At 35.1% G+C, this 19,103-nt stretch overlaps 1 pseudogene; it reads right to left on the bottom strand.

Moving 5' to 3' along the window:
* Nucleotides 1-19,103, bottom strand: part of LOC127454700 (SR-related and CTD-associated factor 8-like) — a 158,114-nt pseudogene that overhangs the window by 52,889 nt on the left and 86,122 nt on the right.

Raw genomic sequence — 19,103 nt, 5'->3', positions numbered from 1 at the left:
TCTCTAGACCACACATAAATTTGAAGTTAGTTTGTGCCTTCTTGTCAAATTCTTCACATCCATTGTATAGAACATTCCATCAGTGTTTGGTATGAAAACACATCATCCTACAAAGGTAAAGAGCCAGAATGTTTTGTAATAATGATTTAAAAATCATTGGTATGGATCGCCGCTCAGTGAAATCCCAGTGTGATACATGTCTACATTGTATGTTGTCTGTTGTTGATTGTCCAGTGTTTAGAAATTGCTGGTTGCAAAGCTGTTCCTACAAGAATTTCTACTGCCCCACCATTCTATTCTATTTTATTCTATTCTATACTATTTCAGAATGTGGCTAACATCTTTTTTTTCTTTTGCAATTAGAAAAATAGTCAAATTCGTAAAACTCTCTGCTTTATCAGCCTGGAAGAATATACACAATGTAGAAGCCTATCAAAAGGGTAGAAGATTAGATTCAATAAGGGTTAGGGTTAGGTTAGGTTAGGGTTAGGGTTATTAACACTGTGGAAAAAAATAAATAAACATTTTTAAAAATGGCAAGCTAAACGAAACCATCTATTGCCCAGTTTCCTCAAACTGTCCATGTTCCTCTTTCATAGAATGACAGAACTTGAAAGAACAGTATTTTCTTCACTTGCAATCTTATCAAAGTTTCTAACATGGATTTTTACATGATTTTAGTCCTGATAATCAACCATAGAAGGTAAATAGAAGGTATATTTCCATGGGTTATGAATATCAAACACAATTTACCTATATTCTTGCTATAATAAACAATATAGCCTACCAACAGTAAGTGTTACAAGCAGGCACTAAAACATATGACTATTTATATAGACTATTTTCTGTCTATAAATAAACTGTTGTAAAGCATTATTATATTAAAAGATGATTGATATATATAAAGCTCTCTGAGTCCCCAGTTATTAATAAGATATTATATTCTTCACCTGTATATTATATATAAATATATTATCTGCTTTACCTGTTCACCAGATGGAGTGTCTCTGAACATTTAACTGTTCTCCTATCATGTGTAAAGTTAAGAGGTCAAGCCCACACTCGGCTCATTTAAGACAAAATATACATTTAAAAAAAATAAAAATAAAATAACAAAGACTTCTGCTTATGGAAGAAACATTTCAAAACACCCTCCAGTTCTTATTCTACACATAACAACTTTTAAAATGAGGTGAACTTCTGCAATAGAGTGTGGCAGCAGACATGCACTCTCTGCCCTTTCTGACGTTAAATGCACTCTCTGCTAGCACTGTTCATAATATTCACAAATGAACTAAATCAAGAGAAAACATAATTGGAATTGAAAACAAAATAAAAGCAGATTATAACTTAGTGTACAACTATATGCAATTGCACTTTTTTTGTGTTATATTTACAGTATGTAACCATATCTATGTTTTATCTGTTTTGTGCACAGCTCTCTGTCATACACTGAAAAAGAGTCTTGTCATGTTACCTAAAAATGTGCTTAATGTGGTCATTTAAATTAATTGGTTTTATTCAAGTTAAACTTATAATTTGATATGACTAAACCTGACTAAATAAGGTTTTATCAAAATAAATGTTAAGGGTTAGATCAAATAGAAATAGAACCTTAAAATAAACTGAAGGTTTCCACTTTTTAAAGTGTAGGCTATTTAATATTGCATTACTGATTATGCTATTGATGTACCACTCAATGTCATAACAGCCCTAAATCTTACAACTTCTGTCCAAAATGTAATTACAGGCCTAAATGTAAAAACTTTTTGCCCTAAATAATAATGGCCCAAAATGTAACAACTTTTTGTCCTGAATGTAATGAAAGCCCTAAATGTAATTTTTTTTTTTGTTTTTTTTGTTTTGTTTTTTTTGTCCTAATTGTAATGAAAGCCCTAAATGTAACAACTTTTTGTCCTAAATATAATGAAGTCCCTAAATGTAACAACTTTTTGCCCTAAATGTAATAACAGGCCTAAATGTAACAACTTTTTGTCCTAGATGTAATGACAAGCCTAAATGTAATAACTTTTTGCCCTAATTTAACAGGCCTAAATGTAACAACTTTTTACCTTAAATGTAATAACAGGCCTAAATGTAACAACTTTTTGTCCTAAATATAATAAAAGGCATTCATTACATCTGTCCTAAATGTAATGAAGGCCCTTATCGAAATTAACACAAGAGGCACTACAACAACTGTGCGTTTTATTCACTTTCACACAAATCACAAGTACAACGACTGATTATTTATATACTTTATAAACACTTACTTTTCACACTATTACTTACACGCTGCTATGCTATCATATTGAAACACATGTAATCTTGCCCCAAAAGTAACAACTTTTAGTCCTTAATGTAATAACAGGCCTAAATGTTACAACTTTTTGCCCTAAATGTAACAACTGGTCTAAATGTAAAATAAAATAAAATAATAATAATAATTAAAAAAATGTTGTCCTTATTGTAATAACAGACCTATATGTAACAACCTTTTGTCTTAAATGTAATGAAGGCCCTAAATACTGTCATTACTGTACTGTCATTGTACTGTCATAGTACTGTCATTGGCCTCATCCAAGATGACGATGAGTCTGTATACAGAAGGAAAGTTGAACGGCTGGCTCACCGGTGTAGTCAAAACAACCTGGAGCTGAACATGCTTAAAACAGTGGAGATGATTTTGGACTTTAGGAGGAACACCCCAACATTGACCCCCTCACCATTCTAAACAGCACTGTGGCAGCAGCGGAGTAATTCAGGTTCCTGGGCACTACCATCTCACAGGACCTGAAGTGGGAGACCCACATTGACTCCATTATGAAATAAGCCCAGCAGAGGTTTTACTTCCTTCATCAGTTGAGGAAGTTCAACCTGCCACAGAGGCTGCTGATACAGTTCTACTCAGCAGTCATCGAGTCTGTCCTCTGCACTTCTGTAACTGTCTGGTTTAGTGTAGCTACAAAATCAGATATCAGAAGACTACAAAGGACATTTTGGACTGCTGAGAGGATTACTGGTTGCCCCCTGCCATCCCTTCAAGAACTGTACACTTCCAGAGTGAGGAAAAGGGTTGGAAAAAGTCACTCTGGACCCCACACACCCAGCCCACTACCTTTTTGAACTGTTGCCTTCTGGTCGGCACTACAGAGCACTGAGCACCAGAACCGTTTCCAGGAACAGTTTCCCTCAGGCTATCCATCTCATGAACAGTTAAAACTTCCCCATTGAGCAATAATTAATGTGCAATACACAGCTTAGTCTATTTATATTTATCCAATATACCACACCTCTTCTGCCATTACATTCCCTTGCATCTGTACATAACAGATTTGTATTTGTATATTGTACACACCCATATATATATATATATATATATATATATATATATATATATATATATATATATATATATATATATAGATATAGATATATATTTGTCCTATTGTGTATTTCTATATATACTTTATTTTCTATTCACTTTTTATTTTCATTCTATTTATTTTTTTATTATTATCTCTGTCTTGTTGCTGTATTGTTTGTGCACTGGAAGCTTCTGTCACCAAGACAAATTCCTTGTATGTGTAAGCATACTTGGCAATAAAGCTGATTCTGATTCTGAAATGTAACAACCTTTTATCCTTAATGTAATAATAGCCCTAAATGTAACAACTTTTTTGTTCTAAATGTAATAAGGCCTGAAAATGTTACAACTTTTTGCCCTAAATGTAGTAATAGCCCTAAATGTAAAAACTATTTGGCCTAAATATAATAACAGGACTAAATGTAACTTTTTGTCCTAAATGTAATAACAGACCTAAATGTTGCAACTTTTTTCCCCGAATGTAAAAATGGCCCTAAATGTGACAACATTTTGTCCTAAATGTAAGAACAGGCCAAAATGTAACAACATTTAGTCCTACGTGTAATGGAGACCCAAAATGTAATACCTTTCTGTATTAAGTGTAAGAAAGGCCCTAAATGTAATGGCTCCATGAATAATTTATTAATGAGTTATGAACACTAGTGACCTATGAAAGTGTACCTTTATATAAAATAGACATCTGTGAACCATTTATTAATAAGTTATTTGAGTTATCAAAACTAGTAACACATGAAAGTGTACATTAATGTAAAGTAATGGGTTAAGTGTTAATAACTCATTACAAAATAGCAATTTATAACATTTAGGACCATTTATTGTATTTGTGGTTTGCTGTATTTTAATGTATTGCAATTCTAATGCATTTTCACTCATAGGCCTATTTGAGATAGGACAAACTGGTGTATAGTCTTCTTTTATCATTTCATTTTCATTTAATTTTAAATTAGTTATGATAACAAAGAGAGTAGCTGGTGAATTATCTTAAAAATGCAAATCAAATATTCATTCATTGTCAACTTGTTTCAGCAATTTTGCTTTGATGTTGCTGAGTTGAGTTACCAGAATTTTTCCACTGGATGTCACTAAAGTTATAGCCTATCCAATACTGGGATCACAGGGTTTCGATGTCATGGAAAGGAAGTCTTTATGGACTTGCCCCATTTACTTCCATTTTAAGTACCATTTTTTTTTTTATATATATAAATAATGGAGGGACTAGTCAAAATTATTTTGTGGAAATCAACATTATGCCGCAAATGCTGTTAATTGAACTTAACTTGTATCGAACCTGGAACATTAACTGTTTTGGGTCAGGTGAGGCTCGCATGTGGACTTTACTACTAACTTTTTGACCATATAATGGATACATGATCATTCAGTGACCTCCATTCATTTAGCTTCTTTGGATACAAAATAAAAATCAAACATTTATGTCATGGCTGAAATGCTGTCCTTTTGAGTGACCCATTTTCACTGCCAGTGTTCATTGGATTCATTTAGGGGATAATTTCCAACCAAACTCTGCACAGGTGATTGTCACATAACTTAACTAAATACCCCCTTGGGGGCCAAGTCATGGAGCTGTAAGGCACAGAGGTTCATTATTTTCCTGCTTTGTCTGTGTACTGTGTTCTCTCCTAATGTGTCAGCAACAAAGCAAGAGCTTCTTCTTCAACAGTGTTTCTTACTGAGTAGTAAAGGAGGCTGGCACCAGTATTGTCATCAGGCATTGTCTAAGAAAGCCCAGTTGCCTTTATATGCCATAGTCTTCCTTTTCAGGAAGAACTGTATCATTCAAATGATCATTTACAGTACAAATAAGTTATATAGGAAAGCATAAAGAAACATTAACAGGTCCCCCCTTTTTTTGTCCTTGTATACAGAGTTGGGCAAAACTGAGAATTTAACAATTGGCTCTCTAACAATTCATGATTTAGAATTTAAATTGAATAGGCCATGCTCGAAAGGATGTTGAACTGAAATGACAGGAAGGGAAATTTACCGAATTGCATTTCGAGATAAAAGTCTGAGAGATGTTCACTCTTGCAGTGTATATGGATTATGCACTGGAGGAGCAATAAAATGTGTTGATTAAAGGAGAGAAGATCTCCACTGATTACAGTTCATACAACAGCTATGACTCTGACATCAGTCACATCCTTACTGTAATTTTCTCGGGTTATGAAAACAACTCATAACTTCCTGTGATATGAGTGTGCATGTATGCATGCATTTGGTGGGTGGAAAGGAAAGTAATCCAGAGTGTAATAGTAAGTAATCCATGAAAGTTCATCACACACAACTGCTATGTTCCATGCTTGTTTTACTGACATTGACAAGCATCTGGAAACAGCACATTAGACAACTGTAACTATATAACATTGTCTTCATATAAAAACAAGGCACTCAAAGACATCACTGAAAAGGCAACAATCAATGTAAAACTGAATGTTTTGGTGGGGAAATAGGAGATTTTACTGTGAAGTTAGAGTAAAATCTGGTTTTGTAGCAAATTATAGACAGACAGTTTGGAAAAGTAAAAAAAAAAAATGTGTGTTTGTATTAGTGTGAGTGTGTTTGGACATGTTTTATATACACCCAGCTTCATTTCTGAAATGCATTTTCTGCATGGTTCTGTTATTCTGTGACAGAATAAAGTGAAACGAATTAATCTCATTAATCTGACTTTCAGCTCACTGCAAACTAAAATGCAAACTAAAACAATTCTTGCAAAGGAAGATCTAGAAGTGGTTCTTACCGCTTGAGAGAATGATCAGGATCGCGTGGCAGTGTTGCTGTACCTGCTAAACAGATAATGTCAGAAATCAAGCATGTTATACAGTTTATGGCAAATTGATGGTAAACTGTACATCTGAATCTAAAGCAACATTAGCACACAAACATTAAGTAATTTCAAGGGGGAAAAAAATTAATTATAAAATGTTCCTCAGAAAAACTGATTACAGAATTCAATGATGTCACCTGATATATATATATATATATATATATATATATATATATATATATATATATATATATATATATATATATATATATATATCTCGATGGGTTTACAGTAACCATAGTTCAACCATGTTATTTGTTTATTGTTATACAAAACCACATAAACCAAAATTAACCTTGGTTTCTTACAGTCATGTTTACTACAATACTACTACAGTAAAACAATGGTTAGCCTATATGAATAGTAAAGTATCACTAACTACGTTTCCATTCAAGGATTTTTTGCGAAAAAAGTTTTAGCGCATCAAACTAAAGCTGATGGAAACGCAAATTATCGCTAAAATTTCACAAGTGTGGACATAATATTTTTCCGTTTAACTCTAGCGCATAAACTCTATGTCGATACATCAAATGTCGCGAAAAACTGGTTTGGAAACACTTTTTGTCGAGAAAATTGGCATTAACGCAAAAATGTAGTGTAACATGGCAGAATTTACCCCAATCGTTAGCCTATGTTAGTCATGACGACATACATCCTTGAAAGCCAATTTATTGTATGCGATTATGGATTGATATTAATGGAATAAAGATCCGATCACTGCAAACATGACACTTCCAGGAGTGCCAACACAAATATCTCGTATCAAGACATGCACATTGACAAGTGTACGGAGAACAAATTAATGGCCACTCTTTACGATTAATTTAATCGCGGTAGACATCCGTTTATTTATTAAAGTTGCTTTTACACACCATTCAAAATAATAGACGGCAGTCGCAGAATTAGCCCACAATAAAAATAAAAAAATAAAATAAAATAAATTCTGTGCACAAATATGTTTAAAATTAAACATATATGCACAATACTAGAAGAAAAGCTTCAGTGTGCTTTTTTGGAACACAAACAGCCCAATTCTATTAAATTATTGTTTAGCTTATTTTTGAAGAAATGCTGGCAAAATTCACTATATTAAAATAAATAAATTACCAAACGAAAAACGCATTAAATTAAAAAATAAATTACCAAACGATTTTTTTTTTTTTTTTTTTTTTTTTTTAGACCTATATACGCCTTTTCTTTACACAAAGTTAAATTATCCGTACCCTGTTCTGTAGACGAATAAAGTCGGCTGAATGACATTTTCTACACTTCAAGACTATAAACTATCAGAACTATTTGTCCAATGCGGAGTTCACTATCAGAAAACGAGCTTTTGAACCTTTTAAATATTTTAAATATTTTAAATCTAAGCCTCTTTACCTCAGATCGCATTTGCTGAACTTCTTCGGAAAATGTAAATTGCATTATGACGCTAAAATTAATTTTAGATGATAATTAAGTTCAGTTGGTCGTTAAAAGTTGTGGGACAAATATACGGGACATAATGCAGTTGTGATGGCAGCGCTTTAGATTAGATGATTGTTCAAAATAGCCTATTGAATATCAGGAATGTGTCATATATGTAAACCCTGATATTACACCGCATCAATTTTTCTTTAATAGCCGTGCACACCGCATATACACATCGATGGATGGTCCTTTTACTAAGACCGAAAATTTCCCCACTACTTGGTGCAGGTTGCCAGCTTGAACAGGGCCATGACGATTCGCTTTCGGGTCGGAACCGATGGCAACCTGTTATAGGCGCAACATCAGGACCAATATTACAGTCCGATCAGAAGGGCAACTGCTCCCTTTTGACTGCAATTCCTCGTCTTATGATTGCATTTATTTGTGAAATTAAAATGACAGTTAGCTGGTTAATTTCAATGAATTGTCTCAATACTCTCCCCATTTTTCCAAAACTTAGGAGGAAAAAATTAGGGACATCTGGGAGGCGAATTAGCGATAAACACACATTTCTGAATGGAAACGGCTTAAGGGCAGATTTCTTTTGCGCTAAACCAAAACTTATGAGACAAAGTGTTTTTTTAGTCATGACGTCATCACGCACAAATGGCCATTTGAATGGAAACAGGCAGGTGAAGACACATTTTTTTTTACGCATTTTCACTTTGTCGATAACAAAATAGCGCGGAAAGTGGATGGAAACTAGGCTACAGTAGTAAAACCATGGATAATTGTATAAAAAACCTACATGATCACACGTTAAGTTGGCATGTTGTTTCCGAAAGTTCCGGTACCCTAGGATCAGCGACATTACGCCGACTCATTGACAAGCGCCACTGACCAGCGGATATTGCAGTCACTGCAGTTACTACAGTCATTGTAACTACTATATTACAATAGTAAAACCATGGTTTCCGCCAAAAACCATTGTTACTACAGTCATGGTTATGACAACTGAGTATAATTATGATTTATTTTCATAAGGATAAAAAAAACAACAACAATAAAAAAAATAAAAAATAAAAAAAACAGGGTAACAACATTTAATTGAACACATATTTATAAAATACACTAATAAACTAGAAAACACCCCATGTTATATAACTAAATCACATAGTGATAAACAGCAGCAATTAACAAATTATTTCAGCGTTTTTAAGGCTGTGCAGGGCTTAAGTGAACACTTTATATTAACTAGTTCAGAACTGACTTACTAAAATGAATTGGAGTTCACAATGCTAAATATAAGGTAATGGTATACTTTGAAGGATCTAATGATTAATGTGAGTTTTTAATGGCAACCTGAGTATTTGTGTGGCTTCAACTGAGCAAACATACATCTGTGTTTTACTTCTTTTGTTTCTTTAAAGGTGCACTCAGTAACTTTTGTCTTTGTGTTATATTGGACTTACACTGACACCTAGCAGCTTGGGTGCAGCATCATTTAAAATCAATAGTTTCAGATGCCATTGCAGAAATTTTGTATTCACAGTCAGCCACCATTACTTTAAACAATGAATGAAAGTGTCAAATAACAGGACAGTTACTGAGATTAATCGAGTAGTATTTGGCTGGTCATGTGATTCTAAAATGGCAGCACCCATGTGCTTTTCATGTAGAATTAAAGAGCTTTTATAAGGTTACTAATATTACAAAATTACAATTAATTTCTTTATGAGTTAAACTTTTTTAATGAGTAAAAAATTACTGAGTGCACCTTTAATTCTTTCATATTACTTACAGTATATATTTACTCATTTTCTTAATATTCATTTTATATAATCAATTTTATTGTTTCTTGCTCTTACTATGCATTATTATATCTGTTAAACCTTATGTTGTATGCTGTATTGTCTTCACAATTTAGAGATAAAGAGTTGTCTCCAATTCAAGGTCTTTAACGTCATAGGATGATATTGTGAAGTAGTAATTTTTGATTGTCTTTTCCTTGGTATAATAACACTTGTTGAACTTGTGCCGGTCAGACAAAGTCAGACTGAGCATTGAGAAAGATGCAACTAAGATTATTCAATAAACTCTGCTCATTGTTTTGATAACTTACCATCCTTAATAAGCAAAATTGAATATCAAAAATGAATAGAAAGAAAATTAGTAAATATATAAGTTATATGAAAGAATTAAAGAAACAAATGACGTACAACACAGATGTATGTTTGCTCTCTTTAAGCCTCCCACACATGTTACCATTAAAAACTCAAATTAATCATTAGATCCTTCAGTTTTAACTGGTTCATATATTAAAAACTGTATACCGTATATAATATATGAACCTGTTAAAACTGAAGGATTTTAACACTAGATATAACACTAGATTACTGTGCAGACTTTGCATCATATCATGTACTGTATGTCACACCAAAACACTATCTCTGGTCTCCAACTGCTGTTGTATATTTGGCATGTAACTTTGTACTACTGTTTTACTCTAGGCACGAACATTTAGCCTAGAGACATTTAAAGGTAAGGTATGTCAATAAGTTCTCAATTATGAAAGAAATTCTTTAATGGTTGAAATCAGGCTTTGAAAATTTTACTCTGCATTTTGTAGATCTATCTGTGATAGATTTATGTTCCTGGTCGTTTAAGTCCCGAGGTATGTAAAAACATTTGCCATGCATTGGAGGGTTAAAGTGTCCAAATACCTTTTTGGGACCACTTTATTATAGTAGACCTTAACACATAATAAGATTGGATGTGCACTGAACTAAGAGAGTGGGATGGACGGCAATACATCTAGAAGTGTCATTTAGTTCTGCACCCACCTGTTAATGAATGCGTTGTTGGAGGCCAAGTCAGGATCCTGTGGCAGGACATAAAGAAGAGTATGATCCTTACTGGTTTCATTTGTTCTGCTATGGTTCAGCATTTACAACATCTCATCATTTGAGCATTCATTTATTGCCTAGAAGTAGAAGTAAACCTAGTAGTAGTAGTTGACTTAAATTTTGGAAAGTTAACATGTTCTGCTGTGTGGCATGCGAGAGAAAAATTCATAAGAAGAGCAACGGCAAATCTGGCTAATGCAAACTTTCTAAACTCCAAGGAGGACAAATGGCTGAGAAACAGACCAAGAGAAAAAGGTCAGACAAATATAAACTAAAAAATAAGGATTATTATAAATCGAGGGCTAGGAGCATTATCAACATTGGCAAGGCTTTTCAGCGTTGGAAAGACCTCCGAGAGGTAAAAGGCTTGAAGACGGATGCATAAGTTGTTATTTTTCTTCTCAATAGGTGGGTTTCACAGAACCCATATGCTGTTGTTGTGATGTTAGATTTAGTAGCAGGAGAGTTGTGAGTGTCTGGAGCTGATGTGCGTAAATCCATCTCACGTGCATGAATTTGGGGGGCGGAGCTTCTGAAGGAGCACTGAAGGGAGGGGTGTGTTTGTTTTGGCAGTTGAGTTCAACAGTGTTTCTCAGGAATCACTGAGTGCATCTTTAAGAGATCAAAATACATTTACTATAGCGTTATAGTGCATGATTTGTAAGGTGATATATTTTAATCTTTGCATTACATAACCAATTACATTTACAAGCTTATTTGAACATGAGTAAAGGTGCACTCAGTAATTTTTTTTATGTCAAAGTGACTACATTAGCTTACACTGACACTTAGTGGCCTGGATGCTGCATCATACAAACTCAGTAGTTGTAGTTACGAATGCCATTGTAGAAATTCACTATAGAAAGTAGATCAGGATTAAATTAATCAATGAATGAATGTGTCCAATAACATGGCAGTTACTGAGATTAAGCGAGTAGTATTCAGCTGGTCATGTGATGCTAAGGTGGCTGCCCCCATGAGGCACCCCTCCCCCATATAGAATAAACAAGCATTTAAAAGGTTACTTATATGACTGAACTCTTTATCACACGAGTGGTTATGATTTTATACATATTTTTCAAAATCACTATTAATTTCTTTAGAAGTTTAACTTTTTAAATGAGGAAAATAATTTCCTGATTGAACCTTTAAAATATGTGGCAACTCAAATGAGAGAGCGTTGCATATATAATGCAAAGCACTGGGTCGATACGCAAGCCAAAAGTGTCATAGAAGCACCACAAAATGATGTGCCTTCTTCAGCAATTTCATCTCATATTTGCTTTTTATGACAATATCGGTTAGGTTAAGTTCAAGGTTTAGGGTGAAGAGGACGGTTTTGTTGATTTAAAACTCACAGTGGACATTTCACGTCGGAATTGCCAAAGTATGTTTTACGAACCACGAAATACACACTTGCAAAAATGTCACCACAGTTTCTGAATTTCCTTAAGATCAGACAGAAAAATATTTTAAAAAGCATTTTGCCAAAGTCTCTATGCATTATACATGCAGCCTTTATGACTTCTTATTAATTGAGACTACATTGAATATTTGTATTTATAAAAATTTATTTTTCAGATTTAAAATTAACTAGTGGTAAAAAGATAAAAAGTTATTTAAAATGTAGAAAAACAACATTTTCCCTAATATATCCATATACATTTTAACCTCCAGTTTATCCATTAAGGTCTCGTGTAAAGATACAAGAGAGGGTTAAGAGGAAAGTAATGATTAGATTACAGTGTCTAAACAAAAAGTGTTGTATTCCCATGCATCCGTGGGAAAACAGGTCTCTAATTTATTCATGCTGAATATAATCTAATATGAAAAGAGTAAATTCACATTCCATGCAAAGTTAAAGAATACAGTAGGCCGTAAGTTATATTGCAGTCAGTATTACTGCTTATTTGATATTTCACTCAAGTAAAGACATTAGCATAATGCATTTCTTCAATAAAAATGAAGTACAAGTCATTCAGCATTTTACAGACAAGCAGAGTTTAGTCGTTTGTGAATAGGGGAAACCAACAAATATGAGGAAACTGAAGAGGTTACTATGATAGGATTATTAAGTGACACTATAAGAGTAAGATGTTAGAACAAGGCAGAGCGAAGGTGCGAAGAGAAGAAAAGAGAAAAAAAAATCAGAGGTAACAAACTCATCATTTCTGGACAAAACCACTACTTTACAAACTTTTGTTTGCATTAACTCACTGTATGAACCTTATACCCTGTTTCTAGCGTAAACCTTATAGTAAAGCAGTTTGTTAAACACTTGTTAACACTGTTTTACAGCTTGAATTATTGTAAAATGTACAAAAACAATACATTTTGCCTAGTGTTGGGGAGTAGCTAACAAAACATTTTTTATTTTTTTATTAATAAAAAAAGTTGCACAACAGTAGCTCAGCTATTTTCACAATAGTGCAGTTTTCCAGTAATGAGCTACATTTTCCAACGAGTAGCGCTGTAGCATCCTAAAATGCTACATTTGTTAAATCATATTGCAAACTCAGCAATGGAACACGATCAAAGAATAAATAAAGAAAAATATATCAGCTCTGTACTTTCATAGAAAGTGAATGGTGGCCATAACTTTGAAGGTCCAAAAAGCAGTTTATAGTAAAAAAAAAAACTTAAATATTGATCTGTTTCTCACCCACACCTATCATATAGCTTCTGAAGATATGGATTTAACCACTGGAGTCGTATGGATTACTTTTATGTTGCCTTTATATGCTTTTGGACCTTCGAAGTTATGGCCACCATTCACTTGCATTGTATGGACCTATACTGAGCTGAAATATTCTTCTAAAAATCTTTGTGTTCTGCAGAAGAAAATCATTTTTGGGTGAACTATTTATTTAAAGAGGATTTGTCATCTTTTTTGAAGCAAAATATTTAGTTAATTGCTGCTGTTTATAACTATATTTTGATTCTGTTATAAAAATTAGTGTTTGATTTGTATACATTTATGTTTAATTTAATGTTGTAACCCTATTTGCTTAACCCTCACTAAAATAACCATGGTTTTACAATAGTAACATTGTAGTAACCATGTTTTCTTTTGTTTTTGGCAGAAACCATTGTCATACAACGGCAGTTTATGGTGACTACCTCTTCAAGCTTCATAAAGGATGCAAAAGTATAATTCAGAAGTCTAATAATTTATTGTATGCGACTCATATGTCTTGCTCCAAAGGCATACAATAAGGTTTGGTGAGAAACAAATGGAAATCTAGTGTATTATTTAGTGAAAATCTTTTGTTATTAACAATTTTTATTGATTCCATTCACAAAATTAATAAACATAACAGAAAATATGGAATCAAATTATATTTGATCACCCGACCACCTGACACAAACATGCGCTACCGTGGTCATAAATAATTAGAACATAAAAATAAAAAAAACCCATAAAAAAAGTATACTTTCAAAAAACAATAAGAATGCACATACACATTTAAAACTACAAATCCCTCTCCACTACCCCTCCCAGAGAACCCTCCAAAAAAGCCAAAAAACTACCCCACTTGCTGTTAAACAAATCCCATTTTCCCAGCCTTCTATATATTACCACCTTGACTGCTGCCACCCCGCCCATCTCTTTGCACCACTCCTGAAATGAGGATGCTCCAGTCGACTTCCATCAGCTAAGAATGATCCGTCTGCCGAACATAAATCCGGCTAGGACCCAACTTTTTATATATCTATCCCCTATATTAATGACCGCCTCATCGTCTAAGATACAGAGTCTGGGGTAATTGAAAATGGAGTGTCCAATACGTCACACATAAAGCTCTGAACCCTCAACCAAAATTCTTGGATCTTAACACACCACCAAAAAACATGGGTTGTGTCCCCATCTTCTGATGGAAGGTGGGTGTGTCTTTAAGACCACACCTATACAATCTAGAGGTGGTCCAATAGAATCAATGTAAAATCTTAAATTGCACCAGGTGCACCCTTGCATCTCTAGATGTAGACTTTTTTCCCCCTCCCCTTTTCTCCCCAATTTGGAATGCCCAATTCCCAGTGTGCTCTAAGTCCTCGTGGTGGTGTAGTGACTCACCTCAATCCGGGTGGCGGAGGACAAATCTCAGTTGTCAATCCGTGCATCTTATCAAGTGGCTTGTTGAGCGTGTTACCATGGAGACATAGTGCGTATGGAGGCTTCACGCTATTCTCCGCGGCATCCACTCACCACGCACCCCACTGAGAGCGAGAACCACATTATAGTGACCACGAGGCATAGCTATAAATACCTAAAGAACTGAGATCTGGGAATCCTAAAATGTTGAACCATATTTTCAATGGATCTCAACACTCCACTCTCATATAGGTCACCAAGTGTATTAACCTCCCTCACAATGCACTCTGACCAGCAGAAAGGGGACTTAATACATAATTTTGGGTTTAGCCATATGCGAGGCAACATTTAAATAAATGTCCGAAATAAACACTCTAAACACTTTTGTCCATACCGAGTGCATATACGAGATAACGGGGTGTAAATTAACTTCTCCGGTTACTTTAATAGAAAGGCTTTGCAATGGCGAAATAGGGGCAAGAACTTCCTGTTCAATACAAAACCAGGGAGGGGCTCTCTCAGGTGGACGCGACCAATGAGCCAAATGTCTGAGACTGAATGCATAATTATAAAACTAAATCTTGGGTAGGCCTAGCCCACCTTTGTCAATCGGCCTATGTAACTTATTGAAATGTAATCTGGGACATTTACCATTCCAAATGAAGAACTTATGCTACCTATGCTATCAAATTGCTTGAAATATGAGAGGGGAACATCTACAGGGAGAGATTGTTGCAGGTAGTTGAATTTTGGAATACAATTCATTTTAATAACATTAACCTTCCCAATCATAGATAAATGTAATGAGCCCACCTGCCCACATCGCTCAAAAACCTTTTATTAAGGGGTCAAAATTAACTAACTAAATCACACAAATTTCCTGGAAATAAAATGCCCAAATACTTAATGCCCTATTTGGGCCACTGGAAGGCACCCGACTGAAAAGCCATTACTGGGCAGTACGCTGTCAGAGCCAAAGATTCGGATTTAGACCAATTGATTCTGTATCCTGAGAACTTAGAAAAGGTATCAATAATTCTGTGGAGGCAAGGCATAGATCTAGTGGGGTCGGAGACGAATAATAAAATATCATCTGCGTAAAGCAAAAGCTTATGCGCCATACCTCCCGCCATCACCCCTGGAAAATCATCCTCCTTTCTTATCATGGCTGCTAATGCTTCCAGGGCAAGACAGAACAATAATGGGGAAAGAGGGCAACCCTGCCGGGTGCCCCTATCCAGAGTAAAATAATTCAATTGTTTGTACCACCACTAACGGGTGTCTATAAAGTAATTTAATCCATCCAATAAAAGTATTCCCGAACCCGTATATTTCCAAAATCTTAAAAAGATAATCCCATTCTACCATAACAAATGCCTTTTTGGCATCAAGTGAGACGACAGCGACCAGAGTCTAATCATTCACCACTGACCACATGATATTGATGAAACGCCTAATGTTATCAGAAGAGCTGCAGCCCCGAATAAACCCCACCTGATCTATAAGAGATGTCATAATTCTACTTAATCAGTAAATCGAAAATTTTTGACAATATTTTAACGTCTAGCTGGATCAGGGAAATTGGATTTTAACACTTACACTCGTTTGGATCTTTGTCCTTTTTAAGAATCAGACTGATCCGGCTTGTGTCATGGTTGGCGGAAGCTTTCCATTCTTCAATGATTCCATATAAACTTCTAAAAAAAGTGGTGCCAGTTCTGTAATATAAGATCTAAAAAAATCAGCAGCAAAGCCATCTGGCCCCGGAGTCTTGCCTGTAGGCAAGGCCTTAATTACCTCGCCAAGCTCCTCCAAGTTTATCTCAGAATCAAGAGAATTTTTTTGCTCAGTCGTCAGTTTAGGGAGTTTTAATGGTTCCACAAAGTTTCTAATATCTTCATCAGTAGATGAAGACGTGGAACTATAGAGATCAAGATAGAATTCTTTAAAAGCATTATTAATATCAATGGCCGAGGTAATTATTTCACCACCAGCAGATTTCAGGGAATGGTAGAAAAAGACTCTCTCTGCTTTATATATCTAGCCAAATGCTTCACTGATTTGTCCCCCTACTCAAAGTATGACTGTCTTGCCCTGAATAGCCAAAACTCCACCTTCTGTGACAAAATAGTATTATATCTGTATTTCAATTGGGTCAATTCTCTGAGGCCATCAGATGACATTTGGTGCTTCAGCTCTGCCTCGGCACTTTTAATATTCCCTTCCAACTCCACGAGTTCTCGTGCTTTGGATTTTTTGATGAATGAGGCATTCTATATGATCCGGCCCCTAAGAACCGCCTTAAGTGCCTCCCAAGCCACACCCACAGAGGATACTGAGGACTAGTTGGTCTCCCTCAACCTTTAACATTTGTTGGAATTCAGGATTTTGCAAAGGGGATACATTAAAGCGGCAACTATATGATTTCCTCTTCTCTATATGTGACAACACCTCTAAACTCACCAGGGCGTGATCTGAGACTAAGATGTTCCCAATTGAGCAATCAACAACAGATGATTTGATATATGTATGTATGTATGTGTATATATATATATATATATTCTAGAATACATTTTATGGACTGATGAAAAAATGTATAGTCCCTACCAGATGGGTTCAAAAGTCTCCAAATATCTGTAAGACCAAGATTTTTACACATCCTATGAAGCATCCATGTTGCTCTAGGGGGCTTACACACTTTTGCTTCACTATGATCAAGGACTGAGTCCATCAACAGATTAAAGTTTCCTCCCAATATTATATCATGAGGGGTGCCAGCGGCTTGCAACATCCCTTCAAGATCTATAAAAAGCCCTCATCATCAGCATTAGGTGTGTAAATATTAGCCAAAATAAGACTTTGCCCCTGAATTTCTGCTAAAACAATAATGACTCTTCTTAATTGATCTTTAATCTGTTTGAGACATTTGAATTGTAGATGCTTACTTATCAGTGTAATGACTCCCCTGCTCTTACTTGAGCCAGCACTAAAGAAAACATGTCCACACCATATCTTCCCAAATTTTTCAGCTTCCTGTGGGGAAAGATGCATTTCTTGAAGAAACACTATATATTTCTTACACTTAAGAAGAGAAATTCTTAAGCCATCCTTAGCATCTATTCTCAATTTGGCCGGGAACATCAGTGCAAAAGCGACCTTCTGTTGACGTAAGAGTTTCTTGCATTCCTTGAATCGATCATGTTTCTCTCTTGTCGAATTCGCAAAGTCTGGGAACAAGAAAATGCTGTGGTTCTTCCAAGAAAGCCTTTCTTTATTCCTCGCTTCGCGTACTACGAGAACTTTATTGGATGATCTCAGAAATTTGGCTAGAATTGATCGGGGCCTGTCTCCCTCAGCTCGCTCGATTTCCAGCTTATGGCCTGTTATGTTAAGCAGATTCGGAAAGAGCCCATCCAGGAACTTCAACATATCCTGTCCCTCTGCTCCCTCAGGAACTCCAACGATACACTCATTTTTGTTTTTATTAGCATTTTTCATACTGCCCCAACTGTTTCGGAATTGGGGTTGTATATTATTATAATTTTTTAAAACAAAGTGATGTAACATTGTTTCCATGTCAAGTCAAGTCAAGTTGTTCATGTTTATGTTTTGTTTTGTTCACGTTTATAGTTAGGGTTTCTGGTTATCACGATTGGAAATAAACTGCACTTGGGTTTCTCACTTCATCATCGTCTTCGTCTGCCTGTCAATGCCTGCTGAGCTTCGTTACACATTTAGCCCAGCAGCCAGCATTGTTTTGGATGTTTGGCATGTTCCGTCACAAAATATACTTCATAAAAGCTGTCCAATCAGGTTATGACCTTATCCTTATGCCTTTTGTTTTATATCTTTAGGTTCGGTGTTAAAAATGCCAGTGTGAACGCTAAATGAATCAGGACTAAATGTATAATTTTCTTTTTTTGGTCCGGACCAAGAGAACCAAGAGAACAGAACTATTCTATGTTACTGAGCTTTATTTCCATATATTCCAGAGTTGTTGCAGTGTTTGTTTCCTTACCTTTTTATTGCGACCTGCAGCGGAATTGCACTTCAATAGTGGGGTTTCCCTTTACGTAAAACTCTGGAATTCCCTCAGTGTACGAGCGCATATATACATGAAAGTGAGGGACCGTCGATATTTTACATTGGTGTGTGTAAATGGGTATAGTTTATAGTGTATTTGCTTTTCTCACAGTACTCCCATAAATGTTTTGTTGACTTATTGTTGGGCTCCATCCTATGACTTTTGTTATTTGATCTGTTCCACACACATATGCATATGTGTTAAACCGCTTTCTCTTAATCCCTTAAATGGTGTAAGGAAATCAGCATTCTCGTTTACGTGACATTTCAGAATGCCGCTTTCTGCAAAAACCCTGGGATAAACCGCTTTCTTAAGTGCGTGTAAACGTCGTCAGTAACTGAAATGAATTTGAATGAATTTGAAAAAAATTATATTGT

This window comes from Myxocyprinus asiaticus, chromosome 17 (assembly GCF_019703515.2).
Source record: "Myxocyprinus asiaticus isolate MX2 ecotype Aquarium Trade chromosome 17, UBuf_Myxa_2, whole genome shotgun sequence".
Classification (NCBI taxonomy): domain Eukaryota; kingdom Metazoa; phylum Chordata; class Actinopteri; order Cypriniformes; family Catostomidae; genus Myxocyprinus; species Myxocyprinus asiaticus.
This window is presented reverse-complemented; position numbering and strand designations above follow the sequence as displayed.